Source organism: Pongo abelii, chromosome 19, assembly GCF_028885655.2.
Source record: "Pongo abelii isolate AG06213 chromosome 19, NHGRI_mPonAbe1-v2.0_pri, whole genome shotgun sequence".
NCBI lineage: Eukaryota > Metazoa > Chordata > Mammalia > Primates > Hominidae > Pongo > Pongo abelii.
The window spans coordinates 16,537,170-16,557,767 of record NC_072004.2 but is presented as its reverse complement, the minus strand read 5'-3'; the positions used below and the strand labels follow the sequence as shown (position 1 = coordinate 16,557,767).

The following is a 20,598-nucleotide window of genomic DNA, read 5'->3' as shown; positions in this document are numbered from 1 at the left end:
ATGGATGATAAAACTCACATGGGTGCCCCACTGGCTCACTGACTCATCCTGGAATGATCGGAAGGCCGGAAGGCTGGCACATGTTCTTGGACTCAAACACCAGTTTCCTATATTGCCATATACAAACAATTCCAGAGCGAGAGATTTTTATAGAAGACCTGTTGAAAGTCTGAGAAGACCATCAGCAGGGAGCTCCCAGATGCCTGCAGTTGTGCAATCTGTGAGTCATCCCGTTGGCCCCCTGCTGTGCTTCTCCAGCTGGGCTCGCAACCTCCAAGGGATGAGGCCTGTCACAAATACCTGCGCAGTGCTGTGATGAACCTTTCTGGCATGTCATTTTTATGGGAAAATTTGTGATGAGGAAAGTCATCATTTTTTTTTTTTTTTTTTTTTTTTTTTAGACAGAGTCTCCCTCTATCACCAGGCTGGAGTGCAGTGGCACGATCTCGGCTCACTACAACCTCCACCTCCCAGATTCAAGTGATTCTCCTGCCTCAGCCTCCTGAATAGCTGGGACTAAAGGCATGTGCCACCACACCCAGCTAATTTTTGTATTTTTAGTAGAGACGGGGTTTCACCATGTTGGCCAGGATGGTCTCGATCTCTTGACCTTGTGATCTACCCGCCTCGGCCTCCCAAAGTGCTGGGATTAGAGGCGTGAGCCACCGCGCCTGGCTTGAAAGTAGTCATTTTTGTATGAAACAATCATTGCTATGTCATGAGGGGAATAGAAACTTTTTATTTATTTTGCATAAATTTAGGGGGTACGACTGCAGTTTTGTTCCATGGGTATACTGAACAGTGGTGAAGTCTGGGCTTTTGGTATAACCATCACCTGAATAGTGTACATTGCACCCATTAAGTAACTTCTCATGCCTCACTCTCCCTTCCGCCTTCGCACCCTTCTATGTCTCCCATGTCTATTATTCCACTCCGCATGTCCATGTGTACATTTATAATGAGAACATTCAGTATTTGAGTTTCTGAAAACTCTGAAGCATTTATAAGGCTTCAAAATGAAAGATTTCAAAAAAAATTATTGTACTACACAGCTTCAAACTGTGTTCTGAGACCCCCTAGGGGGCCACTGGGGTACTTTGGTCTAGGGAAAAGGTTTAAAACTCTGGCTTACAGGATTTCATGCTGACACTAATTGAAACTATCTTTGGGTCTGTATTACATCCAATCTTGTCTAGACACATTCACCCAATTTATTCATGAACAAAGGTTTTTTTAAAAAAAATTATTTTTATTTTTTATAAAAGGTGGCTGGAGAAAGTGGGTCTTTTCCACCCTGTACACCCAGCTGGCCACTGGCGCCTCCTCTGCCCCACTTGGCATCCCACCTGGCCTCCCTTCCCTTCCCACCCACTGGGCACCTCCACCGCAGCACCTGGTGGCTGTCTCCTGACCTCAGGAGGCTCAACCCTTGCAACATGCCTACCACTCGGCTTCCAGGCACCCATTTCCTGCTGAGGAGGTGGTGCCAGGACACACTAGGGGACTAAAGATACAGGTCCCTGCCCTGGCACAGCTTGTAGTCCCTGGTTGAGGGTGGGAAAGACATTCACCCCAAAATGACACCCATAGCTGGAGAGTTAAACATCTGATGATGGCCCTGAAGGAAAAATTAAGGCCACATTTTTTCAGGGAGCCCAGTTTAATTGGGGTGGGGGAATGGAGAGGTGCTTCTCTAAGGCAGTCTTGTTTTAGGTAGTCCTGAAAGGTAAGTAGAAGCTGGTAGGTAGAGGACAGATGCAGGAATGACTCAACGGGTTGCAGTGGGATTGGATGGGCACCTTCTGAAGGCTTTGGCTGGAAAATTCGGGTCAAATAATCCAAATTGGTTCCTACCAGGGCCTGGAATAGGCCACTGGGCTTTAGAACAAGACACCTCCAGTGGGCGCCGTGGTTGTAGGATGGCAGGGAGCCCATCACAGTTTCCTTTCCCAAGAGGTGGCAATGAGGAGGTCACGCTGCATCTGGAGTGCATCTGCTTAGGGCTGCCAGCAGTCAGGCTGGGCACTGGACAGCTGCCCAGGATGCAGAGGAAAAAATAAACCTCCTCCTGGAGACTGAGAAGGGACAGTAACTGGATGTTGGTGGGGGGCGCTCAGGACCTGCCTGGGTGGTTCACTCAGGCTTCACTATTTGCTCCTCCTGCCTGGGCCTCTGGCTGTCTCCTGTCACACACAGTGACCTGCCTGTCCCAAGGCTCTTACACGGCTGCCAGCAAAATCTGAAATTCAGATAAACAACCAATAATTCCTGAGTCTGTCCCAAATATTGCAGGAGGCGTACTTATGCTAAGAAATTATTCACTGTTGGCCAGGCGCGGTGGCTCACACCTGAATCCCAGGACTTTGGGAGGCCGAGGCGGGTGGATCACGAGGTCAGGAGTTCGAGACCAGCCTGGCAAACATGGTGAAACCCCATATCTACTAAAAATACAAAAACCAAACTGGTGTGGTGGCGCTCGCCTGTAATCCCAGCTACTCGACAGGCTTAAGACAGAAGAATCGCTTGAATCCGGGAGGCGGAGGTTGCAGTGAGCCGACCTCATGCTACTACACTCCAGCCTGGGTGGCAGAGCAAGGCTCTGCCTCAAAAAAACAAACAAAAAGAAATTATTCATTGTTTATCTGAAATCCAAATTTAATTGGGCATCCTGTGTTGTATGTGGCGGCTGTACTCAGCCTACAAACTAGGCCCCTACCGGAGAAAAGGTTTAAGACTCCGACTTTTAAGGGGCCAGAAGAGGCAAAAGAAGATATAAGCCCACGGCAATGCACTGAATGTTTGTGTGCCCCTCTCCAAATTCCTCTGCTGAAACCCGAACAAGGTGAGGGTATGAGGAGCTGGGGCCTTGGAGAGGCGACCAGGTCATGAGGACCGAAGGATTCCTGGCCCTGTAAGAGGCGGCCGGCCAGGAGCAGCTCGCTCTGTCCAAGTGAGGACACAGCAAGAAGGTAGCCTTGGGAAACCGGGAAGAAGGCCTTTTCCAGAGCCCGACCACGCTGCCACCCCGAGCGCAGACTCCCAGGACCACGAGACAGCAACGTTGTTTCTAAGCCGCCCAGTCTAAGGTGACTCGCGAAGGCCGCCTGGACGTACAATCACCCACAGGTATACGGAGGAGGACAGCCCGGGCCCAGTGCAGGCTCGAGAGAGAGGGAGAGAGGGAGGGAGGGACGGACTGTGGCGGGAGGCGGGGTTGGGACCAAGCCCGAGCACTCGCCTGGACAGGCGAAGTTTGGTGCGGCCTCCTGTGGCAGGGGTTGGGGAGCCTAAGCCAAGGGACCGAGTAGGCGGTGACTGCGCGCCCCTGCCCGCACCAGGCCCGGAGGGTCGTCTGCTGAATGGAGACCCGGATGCGGCCAGCACGAGCCAGGCTGGGCAGGGGCAGGAACCCTTCGGCAGAGCCCCGGTCACCGGCGCGGAGCCGGAGCCGCAGCCTGGGGAAACCCCTGCCGCTGGAGTCCCGCCCCGGGAGCGCGAGGTCGCTGGGCATCCCTGTTCCCTAGCCCGGAGCCCCGCCTAGGGGCGCCCTCCAGTGCCTGCGGGGGCAGGGCTGGGCAGGGGGAAGGGGTCCTCGGGCGTCAGACCCCAGCCCAGCCCGCACCGTCCACATGGTGCAGGGGCGCGGGCCCAGGATGGGCGGCCGCAGCCCTGAGGGGATTTGGCCGCGCCGGCTCAGCCTGGCGCCTTGCGGTCGCCCCTTGGGAGCCCTGAGGGAAGGTGCCCCTCGGGACTCCGTGGGTACCGCTGTCCCCGCCCAGACCCCTCTTCAAGAGGACACCGGCGTACCGTGGCAGGCACGGTCTGGCTCTGTTGCCCAGGAGGGAATGCAGTGGCGCAATCAGAGCTCGCTGTAGCCTCTATCTCCCGGGTTCAAGCGATTCTCCCGCCTCTGACTCCCAAGTAGCTGGGACCACAGGCGCCACCACGCCCAGCTCATTTTTAGTTTTTTGTGGAGATGCAGTCTGGTTTTTGTTGCCCAGGCTGTTCTTTAACTCCTGCTCAAGCCATCCTCCCGTGCTGTCCTCCCAAAGAGCTGGGAAGCCACTGTGCACCGCCTTGTTTTTCAATTAAGAGATCACAGCAAGTGCTCTTCCTTCTCCAGGACAGGTGGCCGATGGTGGAGCATTGAGCAGTGGCTAGGAGTGCAGGCTTTGGTGCCAGATCACTTAGGTTTAAATCCTTGCTTTGCCTTCTCCAAGCTGAGCTGCTTTAGGCAAATTATTGAGCCTTTCTGTGCCTCAGTTTCCTGGTCTATAAAATGGTCTAGCAATGACCTAATTCACTGGTGCCACAACCCCTTCTAAGGGAGGAGACCACCCCTCATATTGTCTTATGCCCAATTTCTGCCTCCAAAGAAAGAAGAAGTAAAAACTAAAAGGCAGAAATGAAATCCACAGGCAGACAGCCCAGCACCACACCCTGGGCCTGGTACTTAAAGATCGACCCCTGACGTAATCGGTTATGTTATCTATAGATTACAGACACTGTATAGAAAAGCACTGTGAAAATCCCTGTCCTGTTCTGTTCTGTTCCAATTACCGGTGCAGCAGCTTGCAGCCCCCAGTCATGTACCCCCTCCTTGCTCAATTGATCACGACCCTCTCACGCGGACCCCCTTAGAGTTGTGAGCCCCTAAAAGGGACAGGAATTGTTCACTCAGGAGCTCGGTTGTTGGAGACGTGAGTCTTGCCGAAGCTCCTGGCCGAATAAAGCCCTTTCTTCTTTAACTCGGTGTCTGAGGGGTTTTGTCTGCGGCTTGTCCTGCTACACTTCAACTCAGGGGCTGGCTCAGACCCACGGTCCTGCTGGGCTTCCAGCTGCAGTAGCAAAAAGCTGCAGTCCCCAGTAAGGTTGACTTGTTTGGGAGAAACCTGATTCCCATCCCAGGACACATAACAGCCTGCAGCTCATCCCGCTTACCACTGCCTTTGGAGGGAGACAGCTCTGGGCTGCAAAAGTCTTCACCTGTTCTCAAGCAGACAGCCATAGTCAGTGCCACGTGACCCCCCACCCCAGCTGACAGCCAGGGCAGCCGACCGCTGACTGGTTAGTGACCCATAAGGTGATCCCATGTGAAAATCAGTGCCTGCTCAGGCAGGATGGGGAGATCTAACGCAGGCCGATCTGATTCTTCAGCTTGTGTGATGGTTAACTTTATGTGTCAACTTCACTGGGTCAAGGGAGGTCCACATAGCTGGTTGGACATTATTTCTGGGGTGGCTTGTGAGGGTGTTTCTGGAAGAGATTAGTATTTGGGTTGGTGAACTGAATCAAGCAGATACCCTCCCCGATATCAGTGGGCATCACCCAATCCACTGAGGGCTTAAATATAACCAAAGGGTGGAGGAATATTTAATTCTTTAGGCCTTTGAACACCACCACTGGCCTTCCTGGGTCTCCACTTGGTCATGGCAGATTGTGGGACTTCTCAGCCTCCATAGTCACATGAGGCAGTTCTGTATAATAAATCTCATTCCCTTTCTGTCCACCTGTCTATCTATCTATCACCTACCTATCTCCTATTGGGGCTGTTTCTCCGGAGAACCTTGACTAACACAGCTTGGTAACTATAACTAGAAAATACAGAAAGATTCCATGGATTGTTAATGGGCGGAGAAAGAAAGAAGAGATGACTATGGCAGGCAGAATAATGGTCCCCAGAGATGTCCACTCCTGAGTCCCTGGAACCTGTAAATGTGTTAGCTTACATGGCAGAAGGGACTCTGCAGATGTGATTAAGGTTGGAGACCTTGCAATAGAGAGAACAGCCTGGATTCTCCAGATAGGCCCAATCTACTTAACATGAGTCCTTAAAATCAGAGTGCCTTTTCCAGCAGCAGAGAACCAGGGGAGATGTGACTGGAAGAACAGCCACAGAGGCAACGCTGCTGGCTTTGAAGATGCAGGAAGGGGCCACAAGCTAAGGAATGCAGGCGGCCCCTGGAGGCTGGGAATGGTGAGAAGGCGGATTCTCTTCTAGAGCCTCCAGGAAGGAAGCTGCACTGTGACACCTTGATTTTAATGCAGTGAGGCTATGCTGCACTTCTGAACCCCAGGACTGTGAGATACCAAGTTCCTGTTGTTTTAAGCCACTGAGTTTGTGATAATTTGTTACAACAGCCACAGGAAGCGAATACAATGACAGTGAGCAGTCATGACCCAGCCCGAGGTAGTCACAAAATGAGGGTTGCCCCAAAAGACCTTAACTTTGAGGAGAGTTGCCTAAGTTAGGATCTAAAGTCAGTGCACAAGTTGGAAATTCTCCTGTGTCAGCTGCCATCAAGCTACCATCTGGAACATCTAAAACTCCTCTCAAACGGCCCCAACACAGCCAAGTTTTCCTCCAGGGATGGGCTGAGCATTAGATGAAACAGTTAGCTTGCAGTTAAGGTCCATACTGTATCCAAACAAGCAAGCAAAGAAAGTTTTAAATACTGAAACTGCACTCAATGTCACGGGACACTCACACAATGGGTGACCCACAGGAGCTGAGGCTGTAGATAGGACCAGCTATATGGTTCATGCTTGCTCTGGGGCACATGATTATTGGCTGCAAAGGCAGGTGACAATAAACACATCCTGTTTTTTTTAACAGCTGGGTGCAGTGGCTCACACTTGTAATCTCAGCACTTTGGGAGACTGGGATGGGAGGATCACTTGGGGCCAGAGGTTTGAGGCCAGCCTGGGCAACAAAGCAAGAGCCCTCTCTCTACAAAAAGTAAAAATATAAAACGTCAACTGGGTGTGATGGCATGCATCTGTAGTCCTAGCTACTTGGGAGGCTGAGGTGGGAGGATCCCTTGAGCCCAGGAGTTCAAGGTTCTAGTGTGCTAGGATCATGCCACCACACTCCAGCATGGGCAACAGAGTGAGATTGTCTCAAAGAATTTTTTTTTGAATTAGTCTTATTTTTTCTTCCAACTATAGGTGGTCAAATGTGTGGGAGTAAAATGTGAGTTCCAAATGCCTTCCCAGGACTCCGTATGGCTCATTTTCCTCCTTGCCATGAGCTGCATGTCCCCATGATTTGGGGCAGCCTGCCTGGGTGCCTGTTCCTGGCTATCAGAAGAGCACAGTGAAGTCCTCCTGCCCCTGAGAAGATCGAAGACTCTGCTGTGGTCAAGGTTCCTTCTCCAGTCAGATGTGTTGTCTAGGATTAGACTTTTCAAACAGTGGCCAGGCCTTCTGAGGTCACATGCAGCAGTAAAAGCAAGCTGCGGCTAACTTTTCCCATGTTCCATTTTCTGTTTTGCTATTTTTCTGATATGAGGGTAATGATCTGGTTTAAAGGGTGATATAAATAGTAACCCAGATGGACATATGGGAGGGGTGATGGGACCGGCCCTTTGGCCAAAACTGCAAGATGTCCAGGCCAAATCTTTTTATAGCATATTTGTCATAATCTAGAAAAATCCTGGTAAGGTTTTAATAGGGCAGGTGAGTCAAGTTACAATTTATCAATTTAATGAGTTTGGAAGGTTCAGAGATTCTGCTTGAAAATGTATTGTGTCCATTCATGATACCATAAGTGATATTAGCAAAGAAAGAAGGAAAAATGACAAAAGTCTTAGAATGGCCAGGTTTTGAGTTTCTCTCCAGGGGTCTTTCTTGTTTGCAATTCTGGGATTTTCACCATCAAGCTGGAAAAGGCTGGAAACAACTGTTAACAAGACTGACTGCAGCTCTGAAGCCAGGCTGGATGCGGAGGTATTTATTCCTTGAGTTCAATGAAGAATTCCAAGTCAGAATGAGGGTCAGTGGGGGCCGGATATTTCCACTAATTAATCAAAAATTATCTATTTAGCAACTGTTACACATTAGGCTGTAGCATTTTGACTCAGTAAATACACAGCTCTGCTTCCAAGGAGCTCAGAGTGCAGGGTGTAAATGCACAGCCTAAGAATCCAAGCCCTTCTGGCTCAGGGAAGGAAGAGCCAGCTGTGGGCCAAGGGACACAGGGTGGGCAAGTCCCCATGGGCTTCTGGGCAGCAGAGACCACTGCCACAGACAGTGCAACAACAGATGCCTCAGGGGGCACGTTGGGAGCCTCTCACCTGACACCTCATTTAATACGACCACTTTCTAGGGTGAGTGTTTTCTCTCCATCACCATATGAGGAATCTAGGCTACAGAGGCAGAGGAATAGGCCCTGGGGCTTCAGTGCAACTAAGTGGCCTGAAGCCAGGTACCTGTAAAGTGTGTGTGCTCAGACAGCCCAGGCTCGAAATGTATACGGATGATGCTTTATTCTTGTAGCAGTCCAGGCCACAGGATGGGAACCTCCCTAATGGGGCCCAAACAGTGGCAAATACGGAAGAGATCATCCCAAGTGCTAAGTCATTGGCCCTCCATAAAATGTCCATGTGTGTGTGCGTGCGTGTTTGTGTGCGTGTGTTCACATATGCCTGCATATGCATGTGTGAACCACTGAGCAGCTGAAGACACCTGCAGGTGATCAGATGTTGGGCAAATGAGACGTGGTATCTCCCGGACACAGCTTCTCTTGTCACCTGACAGCCCAAGAGGGAAGTGAGCTGTGGCTGCTATCCTGGCTAGGTGATAAGTGATGATCCCTTATCCGAGCCTGTGCTGTCTGAGAAGATGAAGAGACCCTAGGGAGAAAAAGGCTGGGACAGTGTGGCTTCCCTGGGAGGAAGAAGTGAACATTTCAGGACAGGCAGCCTCACTGCCCTGAAACACCACCAGCATTTTTTTTTTTAAATTTGATACAGGGTCTCCCTCTATCACCCAAGTGGGAGTGCAGTGGTGCAATCATAGCTCACTGCAGTCTCAACCTCCTGGGTTCAAGAAATCCTCCCATCTCAGCCTCCCAAGTAGCTGGGACTACAGGCATGTGCCACCAGGGCCTGGCTTTTTTTTTTTTTTTTTTTTTTGAGACGGACTCTTATTCTGTCACCCAGGCTGGAGTGCAATGGTGCAATCTCGGCTCACTGCAACCTCCACCTCCCAGGTTCAAGCGATTCTCCCTGCCTCGGCCTCCCAAGTAGCTGGGATCACAGGCCCCTACCACCACACCCAGCTAATTTTTGTACTTTTAGTAGAGATGGGGTTTTGCTGTTGGCCTGGCTGGTCTCAAACTTCTGACCTCAGGTGATCCACCCACGTTGGCCTCCCAAAGTGCTGGGATTATAGGTGTGAGCCATCACACTCAGCTGGCCTGGCTAATTTTTAAAAAAATTTTCTTGTAGAGATAGGGTCTTGCCATGTTGCCCAGGCTGATCTTGAACTCCTGGGCTGAAGCAGTCCTCCTGCCTCAGCCTCCCAAAATGCTGCCATTATAGGCATGAACCACCACGCCCAGCCACCACGTGTTATTTCTATGGATAGGACATGCCATTTCTCTTCTACATGCATGTCTATTGGCAAGTAAAATGGCAGTCAGGGAACCTCCTTGAGTTATAAAAATAAGTTGCACATGGCCTTTCTTTCATATGATGTTTCTTTCCTTCTTGTTAGCCTAAAGGGATCAGGATAGAGACCAGAATGGCTGAGTTTGGCTAAAGTAATCAGCAATTTGGGCTCCCACTGGAGAGGGGCTGGTATGGCTCCAGTGTGGAGGGAGGGAAACCACAACAACATCCAGCATAGAAACTGCTTTGAGCAGAGCTGGTTCTAGATCATTTACATGTAATCACTCAGAGCCAATCACAGTAAACACTGACTCCGGGTATCCCAAGACCACAACTGCCTCCCCACATAAACCCCTGGAGTAATTTCAGCTTAAACCCAACAACCAACAACTCAACTACTTGGGATATTACTTTCCCCCACTTTAATAGCAGGCAAAGTAGAAGCACAAGGAGAAAGAAAAATGCTTGGTTATGTCAACAAAAGACAGTTGCGTGAAGCAGCATAAATAATAACTCTCGGGTTGAATTGGTTCTCATGGTGCCTCAAGTTTCACTTAAAAACAAAGGCGCGGGTGATATAATGACCATCGCCAAGCAGTTGCTCAGGAGCTCCCACAGGCTGCCTGCCCTGGGGCCACCAGGGAGATCCCTGCCCCACTTAGTGGTTCTCCATGCAGCTGTGCATTGGAGTTGCCTAGAGAACTTTCAAAACATGTAGACTGCATCTCTGGTCCCATTCCAGACATTCTCAGTCAACCAAATGGGGCAATCAGTTTTCAAAACGGTGCCCTGAAGATTCTGATACAGAGCTGCAGCTGGGATCCACTAACAGAGCCGGGGCAGAGTCTCTTGTCCCCAGGTTAGTGGTGGCTTGAGACTCAGGGATCCACTGACCTGCAGAGCCCAGATGCCACCTCTGCAAAGGTCTGGCTTGAAGGAGGGGACCGAGCTCCTGCCCTTTCCAGGTATGGGGAGGGGCTGAACCTGCAGCCCCTGGGGTGTCCAATCTTTTGGCTTCCCTGGTCCACACTGGAAGAACTGTCTTGGGCCACACATAAAATACACTAACACTAATGATAGCTGATGAGCTAAAGGAAATCGCAAAATAATCTCACAAAAAGATTACATATTTGTAGGCCGGGCATGGTGGCTCATGCCTGTAATCCCAGCACTTTGGGAGGCCGAGGCGGGTGAATCACCTAAGGTCAGCAGTTTGAGATGAGCCTGGCTAACATGGTGAAACCCTGTTTCTACTAAAAATACAAAAAAATAGCCAGGCGTGGTGGCACACGCCTGTAATTCCAGCTACTCGGGAGGCTGAGGCAGGAGAATCACTTGAACTGAGGAGACAGAGGTTGCAGTGAGCCGAGATCACGCCACTGCACTCCAGCCTGGGTGAAACAGTGAAACTCAGTCTCAAAAAAAAAAAAAAAAAAGTTTACGTATTTGTGTTGGGCCACATTCAAAGCCACCCTGGGCTGCATGTGGCCTGCAAGCCATGGGTTGGACAAGCTTACTCTAGAACCTGGTTCTGAAGGGGCTGAGATCAGCAATCAGAGATGTACTTTGAGTAGTAATGGCAGTCACTGTCATTCTCAGTGACTCACTGGAAGGATGATCCTTTGTCAGAGGAGCACTAACAGGCTGTTTTACACTTAAAACAGCAAGGGATGGGCATTACCCATTTCCCTCAACCACCTGTATGAGCCACGCCCTCACTCGCTGTGTAGTGCACACAGATCTGCCCAGAAGAATGCCACAGAGCCACCAGATGGGCACCTGGGCTGGATCCAGCACTTCTGAGGGACTGGAGTGGCTCTGGGGAGGGCTCTGCTGCCACTGGGGGTAACCAGTAGGATGCCAGGGGCAGCTGCATTCCTTTTTGTTAATTAACAACAGGCCTTCACTGCCCATCCCTAAGGGCTTCTTTTTCCCATGCTGATGTAAGAGGCCTGGGAAAGCACTGAAGGCCAAGTCAGTCCAGAGCCGAAATACTGTTGGGATTTGCTGTCAGCCCAGGGTCCCCAGAGGCACACACCCTCAGCCTGCTCAACCCTGCAAAGCAGACACAGGCCATCCCCACAAACATGACCTCCTGTCAAGTTCTGTGGGGGACAAGCCTGTGTGGGTGTGAATGGGAGTGTTAAAGAACCGGAAGTCAAAGGCGTGGGCAACGAGGACCATGGGTTCCTTAGCATGAAAGAGGCCGGCTGCTCCGGAGCACACAGACTATGGTGGCAGAGGTGTGGGGCGTCTCCCAGGGACTCCAGCAAAGCAGCCAGGGGCTCCCTTGCATTATCACAGGCTTTCCTTTCGCTACAATGAGTCAAATAAAGGACTATGAGAGCTAAAAATGTAATCAAGTTCTAGGTGTTAACATTGTTACCTAGAATTCTCATATTTCCTGAAAGGCAGGGCCCATGTGTTTCCAGGTTGCCCTGAAGCAAATGTTTGTTTCTGTGTGTGTTTTTTGGATAAGAGAAAGCACAAGGTTCCCAAGAGCAAAGTTTTGTTGTTATTGCTGTTTTTTTAGAGACGTAGTCTCGCTCTGTTGCTGTCACCCAGGCTGGAGTGCAGTGGCTCGATCATAGTTCACCGTGCCTCCAACTCCTGGACACAAGCAGCCCTCCTGCCTTGGCTTCCTAAAGTGCTGAGACTATAGGTGTGAGCACTACCACACTCAGCCAAGGGCAAAGTTTTTATAAAGGCCAAAGGCAGGGTATTTTTTTAGCAAAAAAAGATACTAATTTGGAGAGGCTGTTTGTTTGAATCTCTGTGCAGATGATGTGTTCGTTCACCCAATGTAATTAGCAAAACAAGCCTGGGGGTGGGGTCTTGGTCCGGAAGGAGGGAGGCTGCCCCCTTTAGAAGTGTCCCACGGAAGAGCAAAGCGTCCCCAATTTACACTCCAGCTGTGTTTGCACTTGAAACAGGTACACTGTGTTTCTTATTTGGGTGTTGGTCCACTAGGATTGAGCCTGCCTTTGAAGTCCATCTAGCTGGGTGGTGGGCAGAGCAGGGTCAGTGGACAGTAATCAGGTGCTTCCAGGACAAATTGCAGTGGGTGGCAGTGGTGGCTGCTCCAGGCCCTCAGGGGTTACATCCGAAAGTACTTGTAGATTTGGGCCACATACTGCATCTGCTCTGCCAGTCAGGCCAGTCGGTGTTCAGCACCTTGCTGTGAGCTCCTGCAGGGAAAACGGATGGGGGACAGAGCACAAGGCAGGACATCACAGACCCTTCCCCTCAGGGACTTCAATCCAGGTTAGGTCTTACGCTGCCTGGAAACCCTCCACCTACATAGATGGAATGTGAAGGCCAGCACAGGTGGAGCTGAATGTGATAAGTTAAAAGAAAAGACTTTTTCTCCCACTTACTCAGGAGATACTACCCCTTTCCAAAAATGGAAGACATGACCGCCTGCCACTTTCACCTTTTAACCGTATGACAGCATTTTAAAAAGTTTTAAAAAGAAAACTCAGGCATGGTGGCACACACCTGTAGTTCCAGCTACTTATGAGGCTGAGGTGGGAGGACTGGTTGAGCCCGGGAGGTTGAGGCTGCAGTGAGCCGTGATTCTGTTACTGCACACTAGCCTGGGTGCTCTGGGTGGACAGAGCAAGTCTCAAAAAAAAAGAAAAAAAAGTCACCCATAATTTAACGATTAAGATGATTTCCAAGTTTCTAAATTACATTTGAATCCACATTTCTAATTCCCCAGGCTCCCAGCACAGTGCACGTGCTATTATGTGGGCTGAGCATTTCACACCTGGGTCCCCGTGCTGCTGTGCCATTGTGCGGGCTGCCATTCTAGCGGATGCGCACTGACCAGGGAAACTGCTGTCCACAAGGGACACGGCGTGCAGTGTACGCTCACCTCGTCACCACCACAGACTTTGTGATCAGCATCTTTGTGCAGTATTTTCTTCTGTCAAACTAGTCCCTCAAGATAAATTACTAAGAGTGGGATTATGAAAGTCTTGAACCAATTTCGAATGCAACCATTTATTTTACCAGCATTAAGTGTTACCATTTAATGTGTTTTTTGTTGTTGTTTAGTTTGGTGATTTTTTTGCTTATTTTTATTTTTTGTTAATTTGCTGGCTTTTTCTGATTGATTTATTTTTGTTCATTTTGCAAGTAAGCTTGTATTGAGCACACATAAGGTCCAGCCCAGAAAGGGAGGGGCAAGGGCATCCTGTCAGGCACTCAGTCAAGCTTTTCTGAAATTTGCGTCACTGGACATATTTAATAATGAACTTTGGGATTGAATTTGGATTCCTGTGTGGTTACAAGAGAATAGTAGGAAAGGATCCTGATGTAAAGCCAGAAGCAGAGATGCCATGGAAAAGTAAGGCTGAACTCAGCACACTGGTCCCCCGATTCAACATCTGAACAGACTTCATCTATTCTGCTTCCAGGTGATGCTAAAAAATTATCAGCATATCATTAGTCATGGGAAAGGTGTGCAAAAGGAGTGAAACATTCCACACAGGTACACCTAGAGCAATTAAAAAAAAAAAAAACACTTTCACAGTATACAAGGATAGAAAGTCTCCTTCTACCTACACTGCTCTAGCCATGACTACACACAGACTGAAGCCTGGCAAGCTAAAATCCTTACCATGAAGGTTTGATAACATGACTTACAGAAAGCAAGTGATGAAGAATTGGGCATGCTATCTGGGGGATAGATGAGCTCTGGGCAAAGAAGGGATGCCTACAAACCCAAGAGAGATGGCAAGCTTTCCTCTGTATGATGAGAAGGGTGTCTTTAAACTCAGAGAGAACTCAGAAGTCCAATCAATATTCACAGTTTTACACAGACTATCTTACATGCTTGAACTTCATAATACTTGAACTAAAAATATTTGATACACTGTTAACATCACATTTGAGAATTTGTGAAGAATTACTTTGCACATGTCAGAAGAGAGTATGCTGTATTAGGAATAATCTTATAATGCATGACATTTGTTTGAAATAGTAATTAAAACCTTCCAAAAAACCACCAGACCCATATGATTGCACTTGTTAATTCTATCTAATACTTAAGGAAGAAATTACACCAATTCTACAAAATCTCTTCAAAAAATGGAAGAGGATGGAATACTTTCCAACTCATTCTATGATGCCAGCATTACCCTAATACCGAAACTAGACAGAGACATTACAAGAAAACTACAGGCCAATTTCTCACATGAATACAGACACAAAAACCCTTAACAAATATAGCAAATTAAATCCATTAATCTATAAAAGTATAATATATCATGATCAAGTGGGGTTCATCCCAGGAATGCAAGGGTGGTTCAACATTTGTAAATCAATGTAATTCATTATATTAATCAATTAAATGAGAAAAACCATATGATCATATCAACAGATGAAGAAAAAGCATTACATAAAATTCAACAACCATGACAGTTATTTGTGCTAACTCTCAGCAAACTAGGAATAGAACTTCTTTTGCCTAATAAAGGATATGTGCAGAAAACAACAACTAACATCATACTTAATAATGAAAGACTTGAACACTTCCCTCATAAAATCAGGAACAAGGCCAGGATGTCTTTTCTTATCTGTCCTATTTAACACTGTACTGGAAGTTCTAGCTAGTGCAAAAAGGCATGAAAAAGAAATAAATGGCATACAAACTGGAAAGGTAGAAATAAAACTGCCTTTATTTGCAGATGACATGATTGTCTATGTAGAAAACCCCAAAGGGTTTACATGAAGGTTTAGCAAAGTCTTAGAATACAAAGTCAGTATATAAAATTCAATTGTGGCCGGGCACAGTGGCTCACGCCTGTAATCCTAGCACTTTGGGAGGCTGAGGTGGGCAGATCACGAGGTTAGGAGTTCGCGGCCAGCCTGGCCAACATAGTGAAACCCCGTCTGTAATAAAAATACAAAAATTAGCTGGGCATGGGGGCACATCCCTATAGTCCCAGCTACTCAGGAGGCGGAGGCAGGAGAATCGCTTGAACCCAGGAGGTGGAGGTTGTGGTGAGCTGAGATCACACCACTGCACTCCAACCTGGGCAATAGATCAAGACTCCCTCTTAAAAAAAAAAAAAATCTGCTGGGTGCAGTAGCTCATGCCTGTAATCCCAGCACTTTGGAGGCTGAGGTGGGCAGATCATGAGGTCAGGAGATCGAGACTATCCTAGCTAACACGGCAAAACCACGTCTCTACTAAAAATACAAAAAAAAGCTGGGTGTGGTAGCATGCATCTATAGTCCTAGCTACTTGGAGGCTGAGGCAGGAGAATCACTTGAACACGGGAGGTGGAGGTTGCAGTGAGCCAGGATTGCGCCACTGCACTCCAGCCTGGTGACAGAGCGAGACTCCGTTTCAAAAGAACAAAACAACACAACAACAAGTCAATTGCTACCCTATAACCAGAAATGAACAACTGGATTTTGTGACAAGAAAAAAAAAAAGCCATTTACAATCACAACCCCCCCAACAACAACAAAAAGAACTAAGGTCTAAATCTAACAAAATATGTGCAGGATCTATATGCAGAAAACTACAAGACACAGATAAAAGAAATCAAATATCTAAATAAAAGAAGATATATTCTGTGTTCCTGGACTGGAAGACTGAACACTGTTCAGATGTCAGTTCTTCCCGGTTTGACTTACAGATACAATGCAATCCTAATCAAAATTCTAGCAAACTTTTTTTTGGTAGATAATGACAAACTGAGTCTAAAATTAAAAAGGCAAAGGTACTAGAATAGCTAAAACATTCTGAAAAGAACAAAGAAGACTAGATTTCAAGATTTTTAATAATGCTATATTAATCAAGACTGTAGTATTGGTAAGGAACAGATTATAAATCAATAGAACAAAAGAGAGCTCAGAAATAAAACCACACAAATATAGTCAACTAATTTTTGACAAAGGTGTACAGAAAGTCAATAGCTAAAGGACGCTCTAACAAATTGTGTTGAAATAACTGTATGCCCATATGCAACAACAACAAAAAAAAACCCAAAACCTATACTTTATTGTTTACACAAAAATAAATTATTTCAAAATGGATGATAGACCTCAATGTAAAAAGCAAAAGTACAGGCCGGGTGCAGTGGCTCACGCCTGTAATCCCAGCACTTTGGAAGGCTGAGGCGGGCAGATCACGACGTCAGAAGATCCTGGCTAACAAGGTGAAACCCCATCTCTACTAAAAATACAAAAATTAGCTGGCGTGGTGGCGGGTGCCTGTAGTCCCAGCTACTCGGGAGGCTGAGGCAGGAGAATGGCATGAACCCAGGAAGCGGAGCTTGCAGTGAGCTGAGATCGCACCACTGCACTCCAGCCTGGGCAACAGAGAGAGACTCCGTCTCAAAAAAAAAAAAAAAAAAAAAAAGCAAAAGTACAAAAGTTCTAGGAAAAAATATAGGTGAAAATCTGTGTGATCTTGGCTTTGGTGATGAGTTTTTACAGACAACAGTAAAATATCATCAAGAAAGAAAAAAATTGGCTGGGTGCAGAGGCTCATGCCTGTAATACCCGCACTTTGGGAGGCCGAGGTGGGAGGATCACTTGACCCCAAGAGTTCAAGACCAGTCTAGGCCACATAGCAAGACCCTGTCTCTATTTTTAACTTAAATAATAAATAATTTTTTAAAAGTTAAAACTTTGTGCTAAGAGAGATTCTGCTGAGAGAATGAAAAGACCAGCCACAGACTAGAAGAAAATATCTAAAAATTATATATATGATAAATGACTTGTATCCAGAACACACACAAAAAAAATTTCTTAAAATTCAACAGGAAAATAATCAGATCAAAAAATGAGTAAAAGTTCTGAATAGTGACTTGACCAAAGAAGATGGGCTGGGAAATAAACCTGTGAAAAGAGATTCTACATAATTTGAAGTAGGGAAATACCAATTAAAGCCACGAGATACTATGCTACACATATTAGAGCAGCTAAAATCTAAAAAATGATAATACCAAATGCTGATGCGGAGATGGGGGCAACAGGAACTCTCTTACTTTTGAACTCTTACTTTTCGCAACTAAAACCACCACCAAAAAATCAAATCATTTATGGAATAACTTTTGTAATGTGGACACAAATTCTTCCAAAGGATATTAATTCACCCAATAATTTTCCAGACAAGAAATTGAAAACCCACAGGGAGATAGCAAGTGAGATGCTAGGGTGGCGACAGGCTGGGAGGCTTGACAGTGAGTGCTGGAGGCAATTCTGAAGCATAGGTGCATGGGGAGGGTCTCCGGGTAGCATTCAGCCTCGAAAGTGCTTTCTTCCCCCTACACTGTGCTAAAGTAGGTCTTTCTAAGTAAAATTTCCAATTTACATAAAAGGTGAATTTAGCAAAGTTCCCGCTGTATCTAGACAAAAATACAGCCTAAAGTGGGTAACCACAGAAAATAATATATATTTTTCATTTCAATCTTATATTTTTCCTTTTAACTTGAAATATACAACTATACATACTCATTTGCCCATCTAATGATTTGAACCTAGGCCTTTTATTTGAGCAACGTTGAGGGCTTGATGCCATCTTTCTTGCAAAAGCCAGACCCAAAATAGACAGTCCAGAAAGCCCTAATTTACTTTTTAAAAATTTTCAAGTGGAGCAAAAATTTAAAGACAGTTATGAAGCAAACTGCAGAATCCATCTAGATGTTTATAATTACTTCCAATCTTTTAATAACTACTCATTGTGAAACATAAGGTACATTTGAAAAATATATAAAATATAAATTCATAATTTAATGAGTTATTATAAAGCAAATATTATATATAATCACCTCCCAGATCACAAAGTAGCACACTATCTGCATCCCAGAAGCCCCCGTGGGCCCCTTCCCATCACAACCTGCCATGACAGGTTGCCAGTGAGCCCTCCGGAATCTTCTGCACCGTTCATCTGACAAGGAGAATGCTTCTACTGTGCATCTGAAGCTGATTCTGAACTTCAAGGCTACTGAGGAACTGTAGATCCAGAAGCCGAGTAGCCTTTGTAATGGTATGTCAGCTCTGATATAGGGAAATCATCCTCCCATGTGGTTTGGTGTGGACAGCCATGGGATGGTTAGCATGGAGTAAGTATCCAATTTGTGGGATGCTGAAGACAGAACAAAGAAGACAGAAGAGAAAAAGGCTCCAGCCAGGATGAAAATGAACTTGGTTTGGAAAATATCGGCTGATGATAAATGGATGAGCAAAATGTGGTTTATCCATACAATGGGATATTATTCAGCCTTAAAAAGGAAGCAACCCAGCGCAGTGGCTCACGCCTGTAATCCCAGCACTTTGGGAGGCTGAGGCAGGTGGATTACCTGAGGTCAGGAGTTTGAGGCCAGCCTGGCCAACATGGATAAAATTTGTAAAAATACAAAAATTAGCCAGGTATGATGGCGCAGGCCTGTAATCCCAGAAGGCTGAGGCAGGAGAATCGCTTGAACCTGGAAGGCGGAGGTTGCAGTTAGCCAAGATCGCGCCACTGCACTCCAGCCTGGAATGACAGAGTGAGATTGTCTCAAAAAAAAAAAAAAAAAAAAAAAAAAAAAAGGAAGGGAATCCTGGTACATGCTAAACCTGGATGAACTTTGAAAACATTATGCTGAGTGAAATAACCCAGTCATAAAAAGACAAATCCCGTATGATTCCACTCCAATGAGGTACTAGAGTAGTCAGATTCACAGAGACAGAAAGTGGAATGGTGGTTGCCAGGGGCTGAGGGGAGGGAGAATGGGGAGTTAATGTTTAATGGGTACAGAGTGCCGGTTTGAGAAGATGAAGAGTGCTGGAGAGGAAGGTGGTGACAGCTGCACCCACAACATGAATGGACTCAATACCACTGAACTGTAAACTAAAAATTAAGACGGTGACTCCTATGTGTATTTTACCACAATAAAAAACAAACAAGATAAAACTTCTTGCTCTCGGGAGCTCGTGGTCTTGCGGAGGTGGTGGGAGGAGATTTGCCGTATGATCAGATAAATTACTATATAATAGGGCATGTGCTCGATTATATCATGAATAAATTGTGTTTTAGGAGCCAGAGGGTGGACACAACTGTCACTGTGGTTGAGGGCATGGGCTCTGGAGCTGCCTGCCTGGACTTGACTCTTGCCTATGCTGCCTATGAGCTGTGTGCCTCAGTTTCCCCCCATACAGCGTATTCATTTTGCAGAACCTCCGTGAGGGTTCAATAAATCTATGCATGGAAAATGCCTAGAATGGGTAAATAGACATAGTAAATATGAAAAAAAGTGCTTTTCATGTAATCAGCTCAAATTAGCTTTTTTTTTTTTTTTTTTTTTTTGAGATCGAGGTTTGGCTCTTGTTGCCCAGGCTGCAGTGCAATGGCGTGATCTTGGCTCACCACAACCTCCACCTCCTGGGTTCAAGGACTCTCCTGCCTCAGCCTCCTGAGTAGCTGGGATTACAGGCATGCACCACCACACTCGGCTAATTTTGTATTTTTAGTAGAGACAGGGCTTCTCCATGTTGGTCAGGCTGGTCTCGAACTCCTGACCTAAGGTGATCTGCCCACCTCAGCCTCTCAAAGTGCTGGGATTACAGGTTGAGCCACTGTGCCCAGCCTCAAAATAGCTATTTCAGTATAGCTCATCAAGTTCAGACTGCAGAGTAGGTGTGGTCATGCCTCAGGAATCGCTTTGCGGTGATCTCCCTAGAGGTAGCCTGCAGCACCCAGTCTGTGTGTGCAGCTGCTGTCCTGGTGGGCATGCTGGCACTCAGTGAGCAACAACCCTCATGGACTAAACGGCCCAGTAGAGACATGGCAGTCCTGGGGACACACGTTCTGACTGTTTTTACAACAGCAATGTCACATATCCTCCCTCACCAAATTCTTTCTGTGGGGAATTGCTCACACTTGCAATTGGGCTGCCTAAGATGCTTTCCTTACATGGTGGCCGAAGAGGAACACTTTCTAAGATCTGGGGAATGCTGCAGAACTTGACTTTTAAAGATTGCATCCTCTCACACCAGTCAGAATGGCTACTGATAAAAACTCAGGCTGGGCATGGTGGCTCACACCTGTAATCTCAGTACTTTAAGGGGCCGAGGTGGGAGGATTGCTTGATCCCAGGAGTTCAAGACCAGCCTAGGCAACATGGTGAGAATGCATCACTACAAAAAAAATTTTTTTAATTAGCTGGGCATGGTGGCACATGCCTGTAGTGCTAGCTACTTG

At 47.0% G+C, this 20,598-nt stretch overlaps 1 pseudogene; it reads right to left on the bottom strand.

The window, feature by feature from the left end:
• Positions 1 to 11,857: 11,857 nt before the first annotated feature.
• Positions 11,858 to 20,598, bottom strand: part of LOC129051216 (cytospin-B-like) — a 93,653-nt pseudogene continuing 84,912 nt past the window's right edge.